Source organism: Cryptomeria japonica, chromosome 11 (assembly GCF_030272615.1).
Source record: "Cryptomeria japonica chromosome 11, Sugi_1.0, whole genome shotgun sequence".
In the NCBI taxonomy this organism is placed as follows: domain Eukaryota; kingdom Viridiplantae; phylum Streptophyta; class Pinopsida; order Cupressales; family Cupressaceae; genus Cryptomeria; species Cryptomeria japonica.
In genome coordinates, this window is record NC_081415.1 from 503,748,184 (window position 1) to 503,769,725 (window position 21,542).

Genomic DNA, 21,542 nt, shown 5'->3' on the forward strand with positions numbered 1-21,542 from the left:
CAACATACTCTGCTTCCACTGTAGACTGAGAGATACAACTTTGCTTTTTACTCATCCATGAGACCAGTCTACCACCAAGGAAGAATGCACCACCGGTTGTGCTCTTCCGGTCATCTACATTACCAGCCCAATTAGCATATGTGAACACTTTCAGGTTAAAATCATTATTGTATGGATACCATAACCCATAATCAATAGTTCCTTTCAGATACCTAAGAATCCGCTTGACTGCAACCAAGTGGGATTCTCTTGGACTTTTCTGGAACCTTGCAGTAATGCCAACTACATGTGCAATATTCGGTCTGCTATGCACTACATAATGCAACTTACCAATCACTGATCGGTATTCCTTCTCATCAACCAATGTAGAAACATCCTCTTTGGATAGTTTACAACCGGTCACCATCAGTGTACCAACCGGTTTGCTATCTTCCATGCCAAAAGTCTTCAACACTTCTTTGACATATTTGGACTGAGTGATAAAGATTCCATCCTTCATCTATTGGATTTGCAGTCCAATGAAGAACTTAATCTCCCCTATGAGTGACATTTCAAACTCTTTCTTCATCTCATCTGCAAATTCATGACTCATCTTGTCATCTCCACCAAAGATAATGTCATCAACAAATACCTCACAGATCAGGATCTGATCTCCTTCAGACTTCAAGTAGATATTGCTCTCTTCACTTGTTCTTTCAAATCCAATCTTCACAAGATGGGAATGCAGATGTTCATACCATGCCCTAGGTGCCTTCTTTAGTCCATATAGGGCTTTATGTAGCCTACATACCATGTCACTGTCTTCAGATAGGGCAAACCCATCTAGTTTCTCAATATACACCTCCTCTTCAAGTAAACCATTTAGGAATGCAGATTTTACATCCATTTGATATACTTTGAAACCTTTAAAAGTTGCATATGCAAGAAGCATACGGACCCCTTCCAATCTGGCTACAGGAGCAAAGGTTTCTCCATAGTCTTCTCCTTCTTCTTGAGCATATCCTTTGCATACCAATCTGGCTTTGTTTCTAATCACTGTGCCATCCTCATTCAGCTTATTTCTGAAGACACATTTGGTACCAATGACATTTTTATGCTCTGGTCTAGGTACCAAAGACCATGTACCATTTTTCACTATCTGGTCAAGTTCCTCTTCCATTGCCTTGATCCATTCTTCATCTTTATGTGCCTCTTTAAATGATTTAGGCTCAAATTTAGAGATCATACATGAGTTTTCTCTGACCTTTCTTCTTGTAAGGATTCCTGCATCCTTATCTCCTATGATCTAATTAGGATCATGATTCGGCTTGATATACAGAGGAATGGTCTTGATGGATTCCTCTTGCTTTTTTTCTTCATTCTCATCTGCATCAGTATCAGCATCTACATTTGTCAGTGTAGGAACACTGTTACTGGTACTCAGTTGACTAACAACTGGTTCCCAGAAGGTTGCAACCAGTTCATTTATCGCTTGCTCATTGTCGGTTTCCTCAGTTTTCTCAAAGGTTTCATCAACTCTTACATTGATGCTTTCCATAATTCTCTGAGTCCTATTGTTGAAACACTTGAGAGCTTTGCTCTTGGTGGAATATCCAAAGAATATTCCCTCATCACATTTCGCATCAAATTTGCTCTGGTGTTCACTCCTCTTGATGTAACATTTTCTACCACACTCTAAAGTAGCTAACCACAGGTGTCTTACCGGTCCAATACTCATAAGGAGTTTTATCCTTACCTTTCTTGATGATTACCCGGTTCATTGTTTAGACTGCAGTGCTCACCGCTTCTCTCCAAAAGGTATGAGCTACCTTTCCTTGAATCAACATGGTTCTAGCTGCTTCAACAATAGTCCGGTTATTCCTCTCTGCTAGGTCATTCTACTGTGGAGTCCGGGGGGGCAGACAATTGCCTCTTGATGCCATGTTCTTCACAGTACTTGTTGAATTCACCAAAAGTGAATTCCCCTCCTTGATCAGTTCTTAGGCACTTGATCCTTTTACCGCTTTCCTTCTCCACTAAAGCTCTGAAAGTTTTGAACTTTACAAAGGCTTCAGACTTGTCTTTCAAGAATGTGACCCACATCATTCTGGAGCAGTCATCAGTGAGAATCATGAAGTACCTATCACCCTGCACACTTCTAGTTTTCATAGGACCACACAAATCAGTATGCACAAGATCAAGCAAGTTGTCAGCAATGAAAGATTTACCTTTAAAGGTTGAGGAAGACATTTTCCCCAATTGACACTCTCTACACAAGGTATTATCCAGTTTGCTTAGCACCGGCAACCCTCTAACTGCCTTGATCTTACTAGCTTTCACAATGTTATCAAAGTTTACATAGCAAAGTCTCCGATGCCATATCCAGCTATCAGCAAATTTTGCCATAAGACATGTACTTATATTTGCATTCAAATGAAATAGGTTACCTTTGGTCTGCATGCCGGTGGCCACCAATTCACCATTCTTTCCTTTGATTCTACAAATTCCATTCTTGAATTTCAGAGTGAGGCCACTGTCATTCAGCTAGGCAACACTCAGAAGGTTGTGTCTGAGACCATCAACCCAATACACATTGTCAGCACTACTCTTTCCATTCAAAGAGATGGACCCTCTACCTTTGACCATGAATGGTGCATCATTGCCAAAGCGAACCACACCACCATCATACTCCTCCAAGGATAGAAACTTGCTCTGGTCACCAATCATATGGTGAGAACAGCCACTGTCAATGATCCACTCATTGGAATTATCAAACCGGGAGACAAGAGCCTTCTTGTCTGACACATCTTCTTTGACAACAACAAACACAATATCTTTATTTTCTTCATCCTCTGATTCTTCATCTATGACACCTTCATCAACTTCCACAAAATAGTTTCTCTGGTTTCCTCCTTTGAATTTCTTGAACCTTTTCGGTTTGTCCTTATTTTCGCCATTATGACAGTTTACAACAATATGTCCTATCCGGTTGCAAGAAAAACATTTCAAAGGTAGCTTACCTTTGTATTTGCCAATTCCTTTTGGAATTTTCCTAGAAAGGAGAGCTTCAAATGCCATCAGAATCTCCTCATCATCCATTTCTCTGCTCTGTCTTGGTTCACCACTAGTGCTAGCTTCTTTTCCTTTTCTGGATGGTACAACAGAAGCTTTAAAAGCTAATTCAGTCTTTTGAACATTGCCATCAAAACTATTTAGCTCATAGGCTATCAACTTTGCTATGATGGAGTCTAAGGATACCTTAGTCTTGTCTATTGATCTCAGCTCCTAAATAGCAACAACCCTTATTGCATAGACCGACAATAGGGATCTCAGGACTTTGCTTACCACAGTGGCATCTTCTATTTTACCACCTGCACTCTTGATATCTCCAACAACGGTTTGTTTACCTCACTGGGTAAACAGGAAGAATACAGAAACTGAACAGCAATGCACAATGTAATTACAAAGGAAGTACCAGAATAAGCTTTCCATTAATGTCAAAAGATGTTCATATTATAATCTGTCGTCCACCTTACATCTCCTCCAACACCCGGAGGTGGTACAATATATGACAGCCGAAGGGGTGCGACACAATCGTCGCGACTCCAACTACCTACCCGTCGGCTAACTGACTATCAATAATTAACATTACTAAACTATACATTTTTTCCGACAACATCATCCCCCCCAAAAAAGAAGTCGTCTCCGACGACTAACAACAAAATGGAGACAATGCATATATACACTCAAAACAAAGTCAAGGAGGGGGCTGAGGAAGCATCCCTGAAGTCGAAGGGCATAGTAAGCATCCCTGTAAACCTGCTCAATCTGTCCCTAGAAACTACTGATGCCAGTCGGGCCCGGATCTTATACACTTGTTGCGTCCTCGCCTGAAAACCCTTTTCTGCTACCATCCGATGCTCAAGTGCGGATTTCACCAATATTGCTTCCTTTGCCATCACAGTCCTCCTGTGCCTAACCCAAACTTGTCTGCAAAACACGTTTTCCAGTCTCAGCTTCCACCAACTGCTACTCAAATGATACTATCTCCCTAGCCAATTTGTCCTCGATAGCCACCCGTGCTGCTCTCCTGGCATCCAACTCCTGGGTACGCTAAACTAAGTCTCACGCGACTATTGCTTCCAACCTGGTGGTCAGCTCCTCCCGAGCCCTCTGTGCATCCACCAAGGCAACCTCACGTCCAGCCGAGACATACTCCGAGTTCCTCAAAGCATGCCAGTCATGCCTGGAGGTGGCCATAATCCGCTGGCACAAATGCTAGGAGACACCTCAAATCCTCCATCACACTCCCCAAAGGCTAAAAACTGAACTGAATAACTCCCTGGTGTCATACAACTGCGCGGACTTGCAATGCCTTCCCTCAAACTCTGTTTGTTCCCAACCTCCAAATTTGCCTCCCTCTACGGCTTATGGCCTCCCTGCCAATGCTTAGCTGCGAGCTTCTTTCTCACAATACGGACAACCACAACACTTCCCGTGGTCTTCTATAGCTCAAAAATAAACTGGGGGTCTGGGGGCAACGCCCCCAGCAAGGTCGAGGGGCAGCGCCCCTCGCGGGGTCTGGGGCAGCGCCCCGCGGGGGGTCCTGGGGCAGTGCCCCAGGTGCGCTCCCTGTCGCAGTACAGGGCGGGGTCGAGGGGCAGCGCCCCCGCCACCAACACCAATTTACAACCTTCAGAACCCCACAAAAGTCCATGGCGCGCATCATTTCTGTGATATTTTATGATGTTAAAACCCTTCTTCTACACTCCAATATTTTCAGTGTCTAGGCTTCAAACTTCAGCAAATCATTTTAAATCTGGCCGTCGTCATTTTTTTTTATTTTTTTTTGCACTGTAATTTCCCCGATGGCATCCCGACCATACAACCTCCCTGTACGGTCAACAACAGCACTAGCACCTCCAATCGTGCGGTCGACACCCTTCTTATCGTACGGACACACCTCTGATCAACAACAGCACTGGCACCTCTAATCGTGCGGCTGCTTGGTCTACCTGTGGCGGTCATTTTGCCCTTACGTGGCTGTGTGGATTGTGCGGGCTTGGTCTCTTTTTTTCTTTTTCCTTTTGCGGCTGCTGCGCGTTGGTGTGCATAACCCTTATTGTGTGTGTTGATTGTGCGGTGCGTCCCTTTCCCTAGCTGGTGATGTGCCTTCGACGGTGTGCGGGGTCTTTTCCTTTACCCTTCGCGCCTCGCGGTGTCCAGTGCTGTGCGGTGTGCTGCGTGGTGGCTTCTTCGTGCGGCGTGGTGACTTCCTCGTGCGGCATGGTGGCTTCCTCCTATCCTCGGTGTGCGGCGTTCCTTTTTTTTTCCTTGCGCGGCTTTTTTCCTTGCGCGGCGGTGTCTTCGTGCGGTGTTTTATCCGTTTTGCGCGGCCTTCGGTGGCTCCCACCGCACGATGGTGTCACCGTCGGTGATTCCACCGCAGGGTGGGGCCACCGTCGGTGGTCCCACCGCACGATGGTTCCACCGTCGGTGGTTTCACCGAACGGTGGTTCCATCGTACGGTGATGCCACCTTCGGTGGGCCCACCGTACGGTGGCCACTTTCTCTTCCCCACCGTGCGGTGGTCTGTTTTTTTTTCTTTTTTTTTTTGACTGTACGGTCGCTGTCGTACGACCGTGCAATTTTTTTCTCTTTTTTTTTTTTTTTTTTTAGGTTGTCTAGAGAGTCTTCGGCTCGGGTCCCCTGTCTCTAGGATCGCTCTTCATCCTTCTCAGTTGTCCTCATCCAAAAGTCTCCTGCTTTTGTCCCGTGCCTCTCGAGTCGCTTGCCCGGCCTCTTAGGTCCCCTTCCATCCTCTCGGGTCCCCCTCCGAGCTCTCGGGTGTCCGTCCGGCCTCTCGGGTCCCCTGCGCGCTTCGCGTGGTAGGGTTTCAATTTGTACCCGTTGGTGGCAAGTCTATTTTCAATGGCCATAGGAAGACCTGGAACCACAAATTCTACAGGGACCACGATCTCCTTCCCGTACATAAGAAGAAGAAGAAGAATAAAGATTTTGAAGACTGCGGTGTTCCATACAGGGTTCCAATTGTTGCCAACACTCTTCGGATTATTTACGTCGCCAGGGTTTGGGGCGTCTCCCTTCCAATTTTCTTTGTATTCCCGTAGGTACACCTCTGTTGGTTGCTCTGGTTCCTCTACTTCGACGCTTAATACGTTACAGGAACAATCCATTTAGTGAATCTGTGTCATCCTGCTGCCAATGGAACAATCCATTTAGTGAATCTGTGTCATCCTCCGAACAACAACCTCTGATTTTTAATATGCCTTCGGCATCTGGGTCCATCCCCTCTCTCCCTTCGTCTCATGGGTCATTTTCCCTCTCGGATTCAAATCCTGAGGAAGAGGCAAGTTCCTCGCTCACCAACTGCGTCCGGAGATCAATAGTGAATTTCTTGCCTCCGCTCTCCATCGAGAGTGTATTCCGTTTCCAGTTGTGGTTTGCTTTCGCTGCCACCAACCATCCTCTTCCAAGTATGGCGTCATACCCTTTCTGTTTCAATGGAATGACCACGAAGTCGAGTACAAAAGGTTGTGCACCCACGGTGACTTGTTGTGCCATCAACATGCCGAGGGGTTTAATCCCGTGCTGGTCTGCACCTAGCAGATTAAACATAGGTGGCCACAGAGTGGGCTTTCCTAGCTTTTTCCATGTGTCCTCCGGAAGGACATTTACTCCGGAACCGCCGTCTACTATAGTATCCGTCAGGATGGTGCCCAGGATACCCATCTCCACCACGGCTGGGTGTCGGCCATTGTTGACAGTAAGTACAACTGGATTTGTTGCCGAGTTTCCTAGTATGGGAGCGTCCATGTCTCTCGGTTTGGATTTATCAACCTTTGTGCCCAACAACACTGTCCCCAATTGCGGCATGGTGTGTAGGAGGTCTTCCAGTTTCACAGGTACCTCCATTTGGAGCATCTGTCGTACAATGTTCCTCTCCGCGTCTGTGCAGTAGGGTCCAGATGACTTGTGTGTCTCTCCCCATTGGGCTTTCATGGCCCTTTCTATTTCCTCCCTTGCCTCTGTCATTCTCTGCTTCTCCGTGCGGGGATGGGGGTATCGGGCTTCCTTTGCCTACCCTCGGGTAAGAGCAAGGATGGCTTCTTTACCCCGTGTGTTGCCTTCGATATCAATCAGATTGGCCCCTACGCCAGACTTCAGACAATCAGCATCTTCATGGTCACCGGGGCCACACCACCGACATAGCTTTTGAGCGATGTCATTGTTATTACACTCTCGTGCGTAATGACCCCATTGATTGCAAGCCCTACATTGAATCATCGGGCGTCCCTTCGCATCGTATTGGACCCTGTTTCTGGTGGAATTATTATTATTCCCCCGTCCGCCTCGTCGGTTTCCACGGTAGCCTCCGGAAGATGCATTATTGTTTGAATCCGATGTGGAGGGCTGCTCATGTGCAAAGAGCACTTGCTGGTTACGTGCCTTCAGATTGTATGGGCATTCCTTTGTAGAATGTCCCATGATCTGGCAGATGTCATAGAATGCCTTCTTGGGACAGGCACCCTTTGTGTGGCCGCTCTCCTTACAATCCGTGCACCACAGTTCATCATCCTTACTTGTGGCCCCCTTCATTGTCTTAAACTCTTTTAACATCCGTTCCATATCCTTCTGAAGGGCCGTGACTTTCTTCTTCGGCTTCTCATCACTACTACTCTCTTCTTCCGAAGTATCATCTTCAGAGGATGACGAAGATCTATTCTTCTTCTTTTTGCCCGTCTTATTTTCACTTTCCAAGTCCATGGCCCGGTTGTATGCATCATCGTAGGATGTCGGAGGCACAAATTTCATCTTTCGTCGTAGCTTAGGGTTCAGACCCTTGACAAACCACTGCTTCTTTAAGCCATCAGTCGGTTGGCTTTCCATCTTTTCGACTAATTCCTTTAGCCGGTGGCCATATGCCCATACGGTCTCCTTCTTTCCTTGCTTTGTTCCATAGATTTCCGAGACTATCTCATTATCATCTCGGAGAAGCCGAAATTCCTTCTCGAATGCTTTCTTCAATTCATCCCACGTAGTTACCCCGGTTTTATCCAAGTCTGAATACCAGTCAATAGCCACTCCTCTCAGTGTGGCGGGGAACTGCTTCATCCATTCATCCTGGTCAGTCACCCCATTGGCTGTCCAGATGGTTTCGCAGGTACGGCAATGCCGTGCGGGATCATCTTTGCTATCCCCGTTGAATTTGGGCAACTTCTGTTTGGTCGCCACTGATGGGAGTCATCCACTTGGAGGTGGTTGTGGTCGTGTCTGCCCTCTGGCGCTGCTCCCTCCGATGTCGCTGATGTCTCTTGTGGTGGTGACCAAAGGTATGGTGTTTTGCCTTGTACCTACCGTGCGGTTAGCTTCCCCTTCGCCGTCACCCGTGGCCGGCTCCCTTCGGTGATCCTCCCTTTGTGGCGTGAGAGATAAGTTTTTGAACCGATCTCGAGTCTCTTCAACTAGTTCTCTCCGTAACCTAGTTTCCTCCAGAAACTCTTCGAGGCTTCTCACTCTATAGTAGTCTGGCGACGCGTAGAAATTCCCCTCGGCTTCTGCACCTTCCGTGACACCTCCTTAGTTCCCTTCGGGCAACCCTTTGGCAGGTCGTCCTTCGGCAAGTTGCCTCAGCCTCCGTCTACATTCTACACGTTGTTCCAGAATCAAATCCTTCTGCGCAGCCTCCCACTCATCGGTTTCTAATTTCTTATTTCTGTCTTTATTCAATAAATTGGGCATTAATTGTGGTACAATTTCATGTTTCACAACACATAAACCAAAACACAACACGTCTTTATTAATTCATTCTTTTGTATACAATCAACATAATTCTTCTGCTTCTAACAGTGTTCTTTATTTCTCTCCCTTCACAATTTAAGGATTATTTGTCCTTCGTTGGTCTTCCCTACGTCCGTCATCCTGGCACTCATGAAATTCTCGTAAGATTTGCTGTCGTCGGTTCTCACAGTAGGTGTCTTCTTTGCGGTTTTGAAGAGCCAAAAATGCTTGAGCCAGAAGGTTAGGCAAATTGGTCATTAACCGATTCACTGCCGGGCTTACACCAAGCCCGCTCCACACAGCATCCTCTGGAATAGCCTCAATGGTGGCTTCCCTCCGTACGTGTGTTTCGATGGCCGCTTGAAGGATGCAAGAGAAATCTTTTGTGAGTGCTCGTTCTCCTTCGAACAATTCTTGGTGATCCTCGTTAGGTTTACTACTCGTCCCCTCGGGCAATGGTTGTCCCATTATCCCTGTGCCATGTAGTATATTCCCGTCCCTCCCGAAATAATTTTGGCAACGGCGCCAAATGTTTACCTCACTGGGTAAACAGGAAGAATACAGAAACTGAACAGCAATGCACAATGCAATTACAAAGGAAGCACCAGAATAAGCTTTCCATTAATGTCAAAAGATGTTCATATTATAATCTGTCGTCCACCTTACATCTCCTCCAACACCCAGAGGTGGTACAATATATGACAGCCGAAGGGGTGCGACACAACCGTCGCGACTCCAACTACCTACCCGTCGGCTAACTGACTATCAATAATTAACATTACTAAACTATACATTTTTTCCGATAACACGGTTTTGATCCTTATTCCATAATGTTGAATGGTCTCACCTTCAACCATCCACATATCTTCAAACTTCCCTCTAAGGCTTTCTTCCTTAGCCTATTTTACATGCTCATCACCGTCATAGATATTTTCAAGAGTATCCCATACCTTTTTCAGATTTACCTTATCCTGAACATCAATAAACTCAATGTCAGATAAACTACTAATTAGGGCTTCCGTGACTTGCCCATTCTCCTGCATCTCTCTCTTTTGGTCATCAGTAAGGGTACTGGTAGGAGCAACATAGACAGTCTCAACATAGCTCTAGTGTTGAGCACCCATGCTTCTGATGAATATCTTCATTCTGTCTTTCCATATACTAAAATTTTCTCTATTAAACTTTGGACCTTCCCTCTTCATCATTAGACTGGGATCTTTACCTCAAGCGGTTAAGCTTATAGCACAGAGGACCTGGAGGATGCTTTGATACCAATTGATAACTTAATGATGAGTGAATAGTACCAAACCGGTACTGAGAGGGGGGGTGAATCAGTACAAACAAAAATATAGTCCAAAACCAGTTTGACAGTAGACACTTCAAATGACTGGTAGATAGTGACACCGGTTTGAAACAGAGTGCAACCGGTAAAGCTAAGAATGTTTGAGACAAGAATTAATCGGTTACTCACTTAGCTTTTCACTCAACTCGAGACTACACTACCATTTCACCCTTATGCATAAACAGGTAATCTATCATCAGATCATAATAACAGCTAGTTCAACATGTTTTATTGACAGACATAAAACACAAAACCATCATATGCTTGACAGACAATAGCAAAGCATCACAAGATAAAAGCATCACACATGACACACATATTTTTCACATGGAAACCCAACTGGGAAAAACCACGGTGGGGATGAATACCCACAAGCTATTTTTGAACTCTTTAGAAGTCCGCTTTGTTAGGAGCCTTGTCTGGTTAGAGACATTACAAAAGGTTCTGCTAGGAACCGATCCTGTTAGAGATCACCCGGTTAAGGGATGGCTAAAATACCTGGTTAAGGGTTAAACTCTGTTAAAGATTACCTTGTTAGAGGATTTCAAGAACTCAATAGCTAAAGGATTCTAAACTCAATAGCTTTGAATTACCCTGTTAAAGGATTTTCAGCAAGCCGGTTAAGGCTACCCTGTTAAGGGATTTTCCAACTGTTGAGGTGGTTAGAGATCAACAGGTATTACAATGATCTCGTAACAACACTCAATGCCAATGCAGATCCGCTTAAGCTCCTCTTCACCTTCTGCACTTACACTCTGCAGGTATCACTTCTCTCCTTTTGGTCTGGCAAGAATCACGTATCCCTTCTCTTGGATACACACACACAACTTTTGCCAACAACCTCAAAAAGAGACACAACATCGACCTTATAGGAAAATAGATAGGTCGGTAGCATAAACCCTAAACCCTAAACCTGTTAGGTTGAGGAATTCAAATGGTTCAATCCTGACCGTTGAACACACTACATTAAATGCAGCAAATCTTGATCCAAACTCAAGACATTCTCCATCGTCCATTTCCACCAATTTTACGACAGCTAATAACCCATCACACGTTATGACCATTTTATAGACTTCACACATTCCCGAGGTAGATAGGAACAATCTCCCTCATGCAAGATCCTTCACACACATAGGCTTACATGGCAACACGATCTGTTCCTCTTTACAATGCTAACTCATCACACAATGTCACTGGTTGAGCCACATAGGCTTGAAGCACATCAACCAGAAACCCTAAAGTTGAGACTACCAACCGGTAGTCATCCAATACTTCCATATGCCGGTTCCCATAACTATATGTCGGTTCATCATGAACAAGCACACCGCTTCACTTTGGCACAAATACCGATTCACAGTGTTATACCGATTCACACCTCTTCAACATATTGACATCAATGACAACATACAATGTCATTATGTTCACATACCGGTTCACATAATTCCAACAACAATACCATACCATGACCATACCTTCATCTCACAAATGAGATCTTATATTTATACAAAACCTAAGACCAAATACTAAGGTTGGCTTACAAAGAATATTACATTCAAATCAATTACAAAATAAGTCTTGACAAGATGTCGGCCTCAATACAATAACCAATAATAAATCATCTCCATAACGTGTCATGCTGATCTGGAATAGATAACGTATACCGATCCATAACCTAGACCTATCTATCGGTAACAACAAATATGTCAACCCAATTAGACCAATAACCAAAACACCAAAACCAAGTATCCAAACCATGTCTTTGACATAATCAAGTGATATCCAGATGATAACAAGTCATCATCAATACCAGTGAACCATATAACTTGTCGGTGAGCATATACCGGTGATTGTGCATAAGTCACTGACCTTGCCGATGAATAAAATTTGTCGGTTCAACAGTAAACCAATATAACCATAGTGCCAAATCAACAATGTAGATCTCCAGAAGGATAAGTGTTGACATCAATGACAAAACCAATGCAACACATCCATAATACCAACATCCATTACATAGAAGGGAGAAGAAGGAAGGGAAGCCTAATTAATTTTGGAGGACAAATGTTGAGCCCTTTGCTTATCAATTTTTTGAGAATTATTCTATAAAAACTTACTTTGCAGTTTGCCAAGTGTTGGGAGTCGATGTACGGACCAAGATGCCTATGCATCTGATGATGTTGACCGTTGATATTCAGCATACATATACCAACACCTTTTTTGACTTTGCCTCATTCATTTCTAATGGCATTCACAAAGCCCTTCTGGATATCAACCAAGGTAGCCCTATTGTTTATTTTAGGTGGTATTCTTTATTGTGCCACATTCTTTTGTATTGTGGAAGTAAGGCCTTGCAGTGGGGGCCAGAGCTAAAGCTAAGAAAGGTAGATGGGAAATGTAAGATCTTGTCAATCCAAGAATGGATGAACTTATGGGACATGTATTGTGAGAATTCTAATTATGTCATATTTGAGGAATTCTTTGTCAATATTGTGATACAAAATTTGGGTTGGACAAATAATTGTAGATTATATGATAGGTTGAGGAGATTTTTGAGGCCCCTTGAGCAAGCGCCTGAATTAATAATGAATCATAATTGGGGAGACTAATTTTTCAACCCTCGATGCACCAAATAAACCCCATGTTTTGCCTAGAGATGTACCAGATAGAATTGCTTTTTTAGAAATCATTTGGTACTTGAAGGAGTCTGACAAGTTTCATTTAAGAAATAACAAGAAGGGCTCCTTTATCCCACCAAATCTTTATATCTTTGATTTTGAGATCACAAGCAAAGAAGGATTGGACTTGTTATATTTCAAGTTAATGCCAAATCAAATGGATTTTGAAAAAATTACAAACTGTGATACATAACACTTTATTCACCACACCAAGGTTGGGGTTAAATTGGAAGGCTTTGATCATGAATAGGATCAGATTGAGGACTTCATCAAAATTGCTACTTCTAATGTAGAGGAGAAGAGGAGAAGAGAGATATAGGTTAAGGTACAAATGGAAGATGAAAAAATGATAAAGATTGACCCAACATACAAAGAGGCACACATTGATTTGGATGGAAGGCGTCATGATAGAATGATCATAGTTTGAAGTAGGAGGAGAGGAAGTAGACAACATTAGAGGCTTTAAATGTTGTACATTCATGTCTGATGATAAGTTTATTTATTCCCTTGAATTTAAGGACTTTGTCCTAAAGAACAAAGAGGAGCAATTTTCTATCATGGTCAAAGAAAGGTTGGCATTGGGGAACCAAGAAGTTAAAGATCAATCTATAGTCGAAGTCTTATAGGAAGTTAATTTTTATATATCGAAGATGACCCATGAGGAGGCAAGGCATATGGTAAGGAATAGCGGATCTCTGTTACTAGAAGGATGGGACCTCTATTCTACAATTGTATTGGATTCCATAAGAAGAGAATCTTCAGGCTTCCCAGCTTTACCAACTGAAGAGCATGCTCAAGAGTTGTATTTTGGATCAAGTTATAGCTCCCAATATAAGGCACTATCAGTGTGGTCAGTATTTCCTGATGACCATAAGCATAAGTTTATAAAGAAGGTAGGAGATATTACTAGAAACTTGGTTGTTACAAGGTTGAGTGACACATCTACAACACAAATAGTGTACAATCCAGAAGTTTTTGACAATCTACAAGCTGATTTTAGTAAGTTGAAAATTGTCAATTAAAAATTACTTACAAAGTATTATAAGGTGGTGTCACTCTCCCTTCTCCATACACTAGTTCTACTTATTTTGCTCCTTCGTATTTCTAGCCATTAGATGCTAGAGAGAAAAGAGTCAGTGAAATGCTTGAGGAGAATAAAAATTTTGTTTCATTCCTCCCTTCTCCATATTCTAGTTCTATTGCTACTTCTAGTTCTCTTCCTTCTTCATCTTCCCAACCATTGGCGTCAAATGCTTAAAATTTAGTTCAGGAGTTAATGGCCCTCAGGGATAAAGTATAAAGTTTGAAAGAAGATCTCAAAAGGAGCAAAGAGGCTCCAAAAAGGACAATAGATGGTGGAGAAAAAAGTCAGTAATTTTCTCGAGGTCAAACCCTTCTCAATTTATCTCACCGATGTCAAACCAATATGTTTTAAGTGAGATGATTATAAAAATGCTAAACCATGTGACATCCAACATCATTAGCAGTGCCAAAATTTTTGGGAGTGTTATAAAACATTGAGAAATGCAATTAAGGTCCATGAAGAGGTACAAGTGAGATTGCTATGCTTCCAAAAAAATTGGTCTCCTCGAGTTAAATTTCTAAAATTCTTGCTTGATCATGCAAAATTTGATGTTAATAGTTTCAGTTCCATTTCACAAATATTTGCAAAATTTGATGAGTTGGGAACCATCCTCTACACTCATGAGTATTTTCATGTCTTGTTAGTTCAGTTGTTGAAAGAATGTGGACAAATACTAGTACTAGTAGATGAGATGCCTACAATTATGACAGCAAAAGGTAATTGTTGGTGAAATGTTCTTACTAGAAGACTGATTTTTTCCTTATTGTTGGTCGCGCAAATCGCAGAATTAATAATGATGACATTATAAACTTGAATATGTTAAATGTTACTCTGGACAAGCTTTATTGCATTGAACATGCAATGGGTGATCTTTGTGCTACTGTGAAGACAGTAATAGGACGTTCAGTTCATGACAGTTACATTGATCATGTGACAACGGTCAATCAATTTTTCCAACCTGAAGCCTAGAGAGAATTTGGAACAAAACAAAATTTTCTTCCATTGTAATTGTAAATGTAATTTTATGTTTGGAAGCAAGCAACATTGTTACATATGTAATTATATTTTCATAAAAGCAAAAGCATTAATTTTTATTTGTTCTCATGCTTGGATCTCAATATAACCAACCCAAAAATGTGTCTCACTTTTGTATCAATTCTAACTTATTATATCTAACTTGTAAATTTGTTGACAATTCATAATGGATAGTTAAAATTGACTAGAATGCAACAATCAATGATCCATTCAATGATATTAGTGGTTTGATTGAATCCAAAAAATTTGCCTCATCTATGTTTGAAGGAATCTACTCCAAATCATTCCTCATCTTCTCCTCCTTTTTTTAAAAAAAATGAGTATTTCCAATGTATTTCTCAAATGTGTCAAAAGGCTGTGGCAAACCAAGCTTTGTGAATAGTTCAACTTTTTCATGTAGGCCCCGCAACTTTATTTCAACCTGATCCAGAAATTCCTCAGTTTCACGTAGACTATAACACTTTTGAATCATATTTGATACCTTTATTGAGGCATCAATGAGGTTTTGGATATCTTTCGATGTCAATTCACTATCACTGTGTATAGTTTTTGCAAGATCTGAGCAACCATTTTCTCTTCTAATTTCAAGTCTCTGTTGTTGGTGACATATTTTTTGAGCTTCTTATAATGTTCCATCAGCTTGTCCAACAATGAAAAAACTGGAACAATTGATCGGTCATCTTCATTATTTCCTCTCAAATCTTTTGTTTTGTATGCCTTATTGTTTGACTACATACTTGAAAGAGTCTTTTTGTAAATGACTCATTTACCTCATATTCTTTCATTAGGGCTTCGATCAAATTTTCATTGGCATGTTTCAAATTGTTATTCTCAATTTATAATTGTACTCCTTTTTTATTGATTTCATCCTTTGCAACATTGACTTACGCCAAGTTTTGTCCTATTTTTTTCCTGTGGGTTCTTTCATCTTCATATTTTTGCAATTGTTCTTCAATTAATCTAACTTTTCCTTTTGATTACTTAGTTCCACATGTGCCTAATCATTATCCTGGCTTGAAAATGTAGACTCATATTTTGTTATCCTGTTATCTAAATCCTTACACTTGTTTTCTGTTGCTTTCCTTTGTGCTTTCTCATTTTCTATGCCTGCCTTCAGCTTATCTATTTGAGTCTATAATTTATTTTTGGCTCTCTCTAGCTTTAGTAATGATGTGTACACCACTTGGTTGTTTTGTTTTGATACATTGATTTTGTCAGTATTTTTCATTCCTAAAAAATCCATTTGGACGGTGCTAATGTCATATTCAGATGGAGTCATCTAATGCTCTGGTTCATTGTTGACTCTGGGCACTTAAATTGTGTACTCCATGGTTTCTTTATCTGGATTATATATAGGAATAACCTTGGTTGTTGCAGGCTCTAAAGTTACAGTAATTTTCTCTAACAATTTTGTCTTTCCTTCTTTATATGTATCTCTTTTCTTTTTTATCTCAACTTCAAATTATGTGCAATCAAAACCTTGGATTGCTGAAACAATTGAATTGAATGGAGAAACTGAACTACTTGCAATCATGGTCATACTAAAAAATGGACTTGGAGGGGTGACTTCTGAAAATAATTCCTTTGGACTTTGAGCTACCATAATCTTTTGCTTCTTTGTAATGGTTTGTTCACTGAGATCCTATAGTTGTTCAGACTCATGTAGGAACTGTCTCTTCTAACTATTAGTGTGAGGTTGTGGAATTGAATTTTGAGATGAAATAAATTGAACTAGTCAATCTACAATTGTTTCCCCTTTGGCAATTTTACTTTTAGATTGTTCTAGTGCTACAATTGCAGTTTTATCATACACATCTCTAGGGGTTACTTATGGTAAAAAAAAAATCCTTGTCCACTAGATCCCAATGCAGCACCATCATAACCATTTTTTCAACAATTGCTTCCTCTAAAGAATATTTTTGTTTTGTGGCTTCTTTTGCAAAAGGTGTGTATCCATATTTTACCTGACTAGTACCACCATCATGTTCCACAGTTTCATAATCATCATCAACATCTTCAACGTCACTGTCATCTTCATTGGAATTCTCTTTACTCTACAATTTTATAAATTCATCCTCCTTTGAGATGTCATCAAGACTGCAATACTCTTTGGATCGCCTAGGTTCTTCCTCATAGACCAGAACTCAATGATTTTTTATTATGTCCAATTTTTTTCTTTACAAGCTTTATCTAGTTTATCTGGTATTTTTTGTATGGTGCATGGTTTGGAAGCTCTCGTATTGAAAGTTTTGTATCTATTCATTGGCATCTCTGGTGCTTTATGTTGTGCAATTTCATCATTCCAGTTGTCATCTGATCAAAAGAAACTCTTGTCTCAACGGTTGTTTCCTCCAATGTTTTTTTTTACCTCTTCCCAAAAGTTCTTGTTTTTTAATCTTTCTAGCATGGGTTTACTTTCATGTTGAATTAAACTTTCTTTGTTGTGATTGGCTATAATTATTTGTTTGTTAACATCACATGGGTCATATTGTCATTGACTAACAAATTACAAATTACAAATTTTGAAAAAAGACTTTACAACATTGAATGTTATTTTTGTAACATGTGAACCCTCCACATGAGAAAAGTAACAAAGGAAATATGGTCTTCTTACTGTATTTTTGGAAGTATATGTCATCTGTACTACTTAGTTGTCATACATATTCTAATGCAAAAACCCTCTATGTGACATGAATGGGAATTTTATAGGGTTGTTTTGTTGATCCATAAAATCTTAGCATGGTAAAATCTTCCATTAAGTACCAATCAACCAATTGTATTTGTGATCCCAATTAAATGCAATTTCTACAAGAACTATGCAATCAAGGCATTGGAGTATCTATAATTCTTGATACAATGGAGCCAAAAAGTAGTCTACAAAATCTTTGTAGTTCCTCTTATTATCATGCATTCTTATCTTATGGGTCCACTCATATACTGGAAGTGGAATATAATGAATTATGGAATGTAGTCTCAAGTTTGTTGTCCATTTTCACAAATTTTTTACTGTATTTTTGCATAAATAAATAGCACAAGTAGGTTGTGAACCTGAATGTCTTAGTGGAACCTCCTTTAGTCATTAAAAAAAAATTATGCATAGTTTTCGCAGCATGCTTAATAAATCTATATTTAGCAGGTGGACTAGCAAAATGGATATTATATAATATTTCAAGGAGGCTTGCACCCACTTCCCCATTACTATCCAATCCAAGGCAAATTGCTAACATCAAGAAAGTCTCCTGAGCCCATGTTTTAAAAAAATTAATATCATAAGGAGGCCTATGATCATGTTTGAGTTTGATGCCTTCATGTTTTTTTTTTTGAGAAAATCATTTTTTTGATGTTGAGTGATTCCTTCATACTGACTAGCCAGACTTTCAAGGTCAATGGGGATTACTCGAAAATCTTTTGTGGTGCCAGTAATCCCTAACAGTTGACCAAGTCCTTCTGCAGTAATGTGTAACACTACTTCCTAGCTATCTTTCCTAATTATTGCTTTTTCATTGTCATCATAATTCTGGGTGCAAGCCATTATAAATTATAGGCAAGGGAAGACCTCAAACATCATCATACGAACCAATCCACTCATCCACAATGCCCCTAAACTAGGGTTTGGTATTTTTTGAGCATGTACATTAGTGGTGCCCTAATTCTCAAATGAATATCTAATTCTTGAGGTAAGATAGCCATAGATTACAAGGTCATAAATATCATGGTACTCATCAGTTAAACATGGTTTTTTAATTAGTTCAACATAATCTATTTTTTTCTTTCATATTCTTCTTAGGGTTAGTGCTATTGCTAGTGGTAGACATGCTTGTAAATGGGCAACCTTGAACCTTAAGAAATTACAATTATAAACTCAAGAAATCTTGAGCTTTACCCATAATTTGAATAGTTGAAGAGGGAATTTGAAATCAAGTCTATTAAGAAGAAATAGAAAACCATGCTCCCAAGTGTCGAGTCCCCACTCTCTTCTGAATATTCAAGAATCAAATTTATTGAAGTTGAACGAAACGTAAAGATTGATCAGACAATGGTCATTGCCACTAAGACATATTATAATTTATATTTAGTTTTACACATGTCAAGAAATTATTTTAATTTAATGATACCCATGTCACACGTATTGAATACTTGCCTTTTTACTTTTTAGTATTGTAATTTAAATATTGAAAAGCATAGAAAAAATATTATATTAATTTTTGGTATTAAATAATAACTAAATTTACACATGTCGGGCAATTATTTTAATGTAATGATACCCACATTACATGTAGTGACGAATACTTGTCTTTTTACTTTTTAGTATTGTAATTTAAATATTAAATAGCATAGAAAAAATATTAGATTTATTTTTGGCATTAAATAATTATTATATTTACACATGTCAGGCAATTATTTTAATGTAATGATACCCACGTTACATGTACTAATGAATACTTGCCTTTTTACTTTTTAGTAAAAAAAATTATATTTATTTTTGGCATTAAAAAATAATTATATTTACACATGTTAGGAAATTAATCTCTTCCTCAAAGAGAACCCACAAACAGTATTACACATTGACAAGATCTTTGTAAAGACAAATAATAAAACCCTTAAAGTTAATATTGTCATTCATGTAAGACAAGGAATACATTGTGGAGACAATTTTGCATAAGTATTCATGATACTACCATTTCCAGTAGTATCCACCCCTAAACTATGCACCCACTAGAATCCCTTTTCACATCCTTGGAATTCCTTTTATAGTAACAAGGAATGTGACAAGTTTCAGGTTGTTTACAAATAGATTGTTCCAAAACCCTTGATGAATCACCGGAATGAAGAATAAAAATTGTTTAAGTCCAGCTACTTGAGCCATGCCACCATCACTTTACAGAATGACCTTGAAGGTGCAAAACTAACTAAACAAACTAGAAGAGGAGCTCCAAAAGGCTAGTAAAGATAAGGAGGAGCTCATAAAGAAATGTTGCAATGAGGACAGGGGATTCATCTCTTGAAATCAATCCAAATTCAACAAGCTCTTTGTTAGAGTTGGTTATCCCCTACCCTCATTGTTCTCCTGTCCTCTTCCCTTGCCTCTCAGTCATCAAATGGTGAAGGGATGATGATTGGTTTCTTTTGAAATATCTTTTGCAACTTAACCTACCTTTCAATATCCCTTTATCTACCTTCTGGATTTTCAATATGCCTTTAGCTAAAAGGTAGTTCACTGTAGTATCCTCCACCCGATGCCATAGAATTTGTATCTTGTGCATGCACGGTCCATACCCACATATGAGTGATCCTTTTCTAAAATCATTCTTGAACAAGCATAGAGATATATTCGAAATACCACTCAACCAATCTATTTATTATGAAATTTGTAAAATGCATGAAATTCAAAAGCTCTACAAATAGCCAAGCTCTATAATCACTTAACCACTAGTTCAATTTTCTTCAATGACAATCCATTATCCATACCCATGAAACTTTTCATGCCACCATTTTTAATTCCTTGGGTCTACCACACATAGAGTTTTCTAATTGTCCTATCTGGAGATGATCTTGTGTGAACGATTTGTCGTGATCTTCCTATTTTCCAGTCATAAAATTCACAGGAATGAAAAAAGTCATAAAGAATTAGCATTTTCTTAAAAAAGCCTACAAAAAAAGAAAAAAGTCATAAAGAATTAGCAATTTCTAATATGTGTACACAACCTCTCTGCAATACATTGTCATTTTCTCAAATGTCAACGCATTTAGCATTAATATTGATGAGATGTTGATTGTACCAGATTGATCTTGACAATGTTTTTTCAAGTGTGATTTCTGACATTTCAGTTCTTCAAGGATTTGAGCACATCACATCCGATATATTTTTGATACAAAATCATCACCTTAATTTAATGATCAAGAACTTACTTAATAATGATTGTTGAAACTTTCTATACATAATGGTTTTCAATGCAGTATTGAGTGTTTTTAGTACTGAATTCTCATAAGGATGAGATTTTTGAGGTTAATAAGGATGACACCATTGTATTATTGTGAGTATTATAAATTTTCCTACCTCTAGTTATGTAGTCTTAGAGGAAAATATAGACTAATTCCATTTAGAGTTAGGATGAGCGAAATTGGAAAGAATTCAATGGGTATAATAAGGTAGGAGAGAGGCTCTCAAAAACAGGCAATGGAATATTAATGTCATATTTATCTCTTCAGAATTATTGGTAGCAGTACATGCTAATGATATGACTTTTCCTATCACTAAAGCTACCTATACACCTGAAAAAGAAATCAACGGTAGAAGCCACTCTTACTAAAATTGGAACTATGGGGCTTTTGTCTAACTTTGGGAGCTTTGTATTAAGCATATTGTGAGGTATTATGTGAATGTTGCAAAGCCCTATTTCATATCATTACTCGAGGTCATTACTACCTTATTCTATTGTTTTTGGTGGTGATTCAGAAGTAGATTACTTCTAACCATGGTGATCACATGTAACCTTGGTGAAAACTTGTAGTCTTCTACCAAAACCTTTGTGGTACTGGTATTCAAAGCAAGTGAAGCTGAAGGTGAAGGTGTCAACTAAGGAGGTCCATTATGGGGCCTTTCATGCAATTTAGGAAGTTGAAGCTC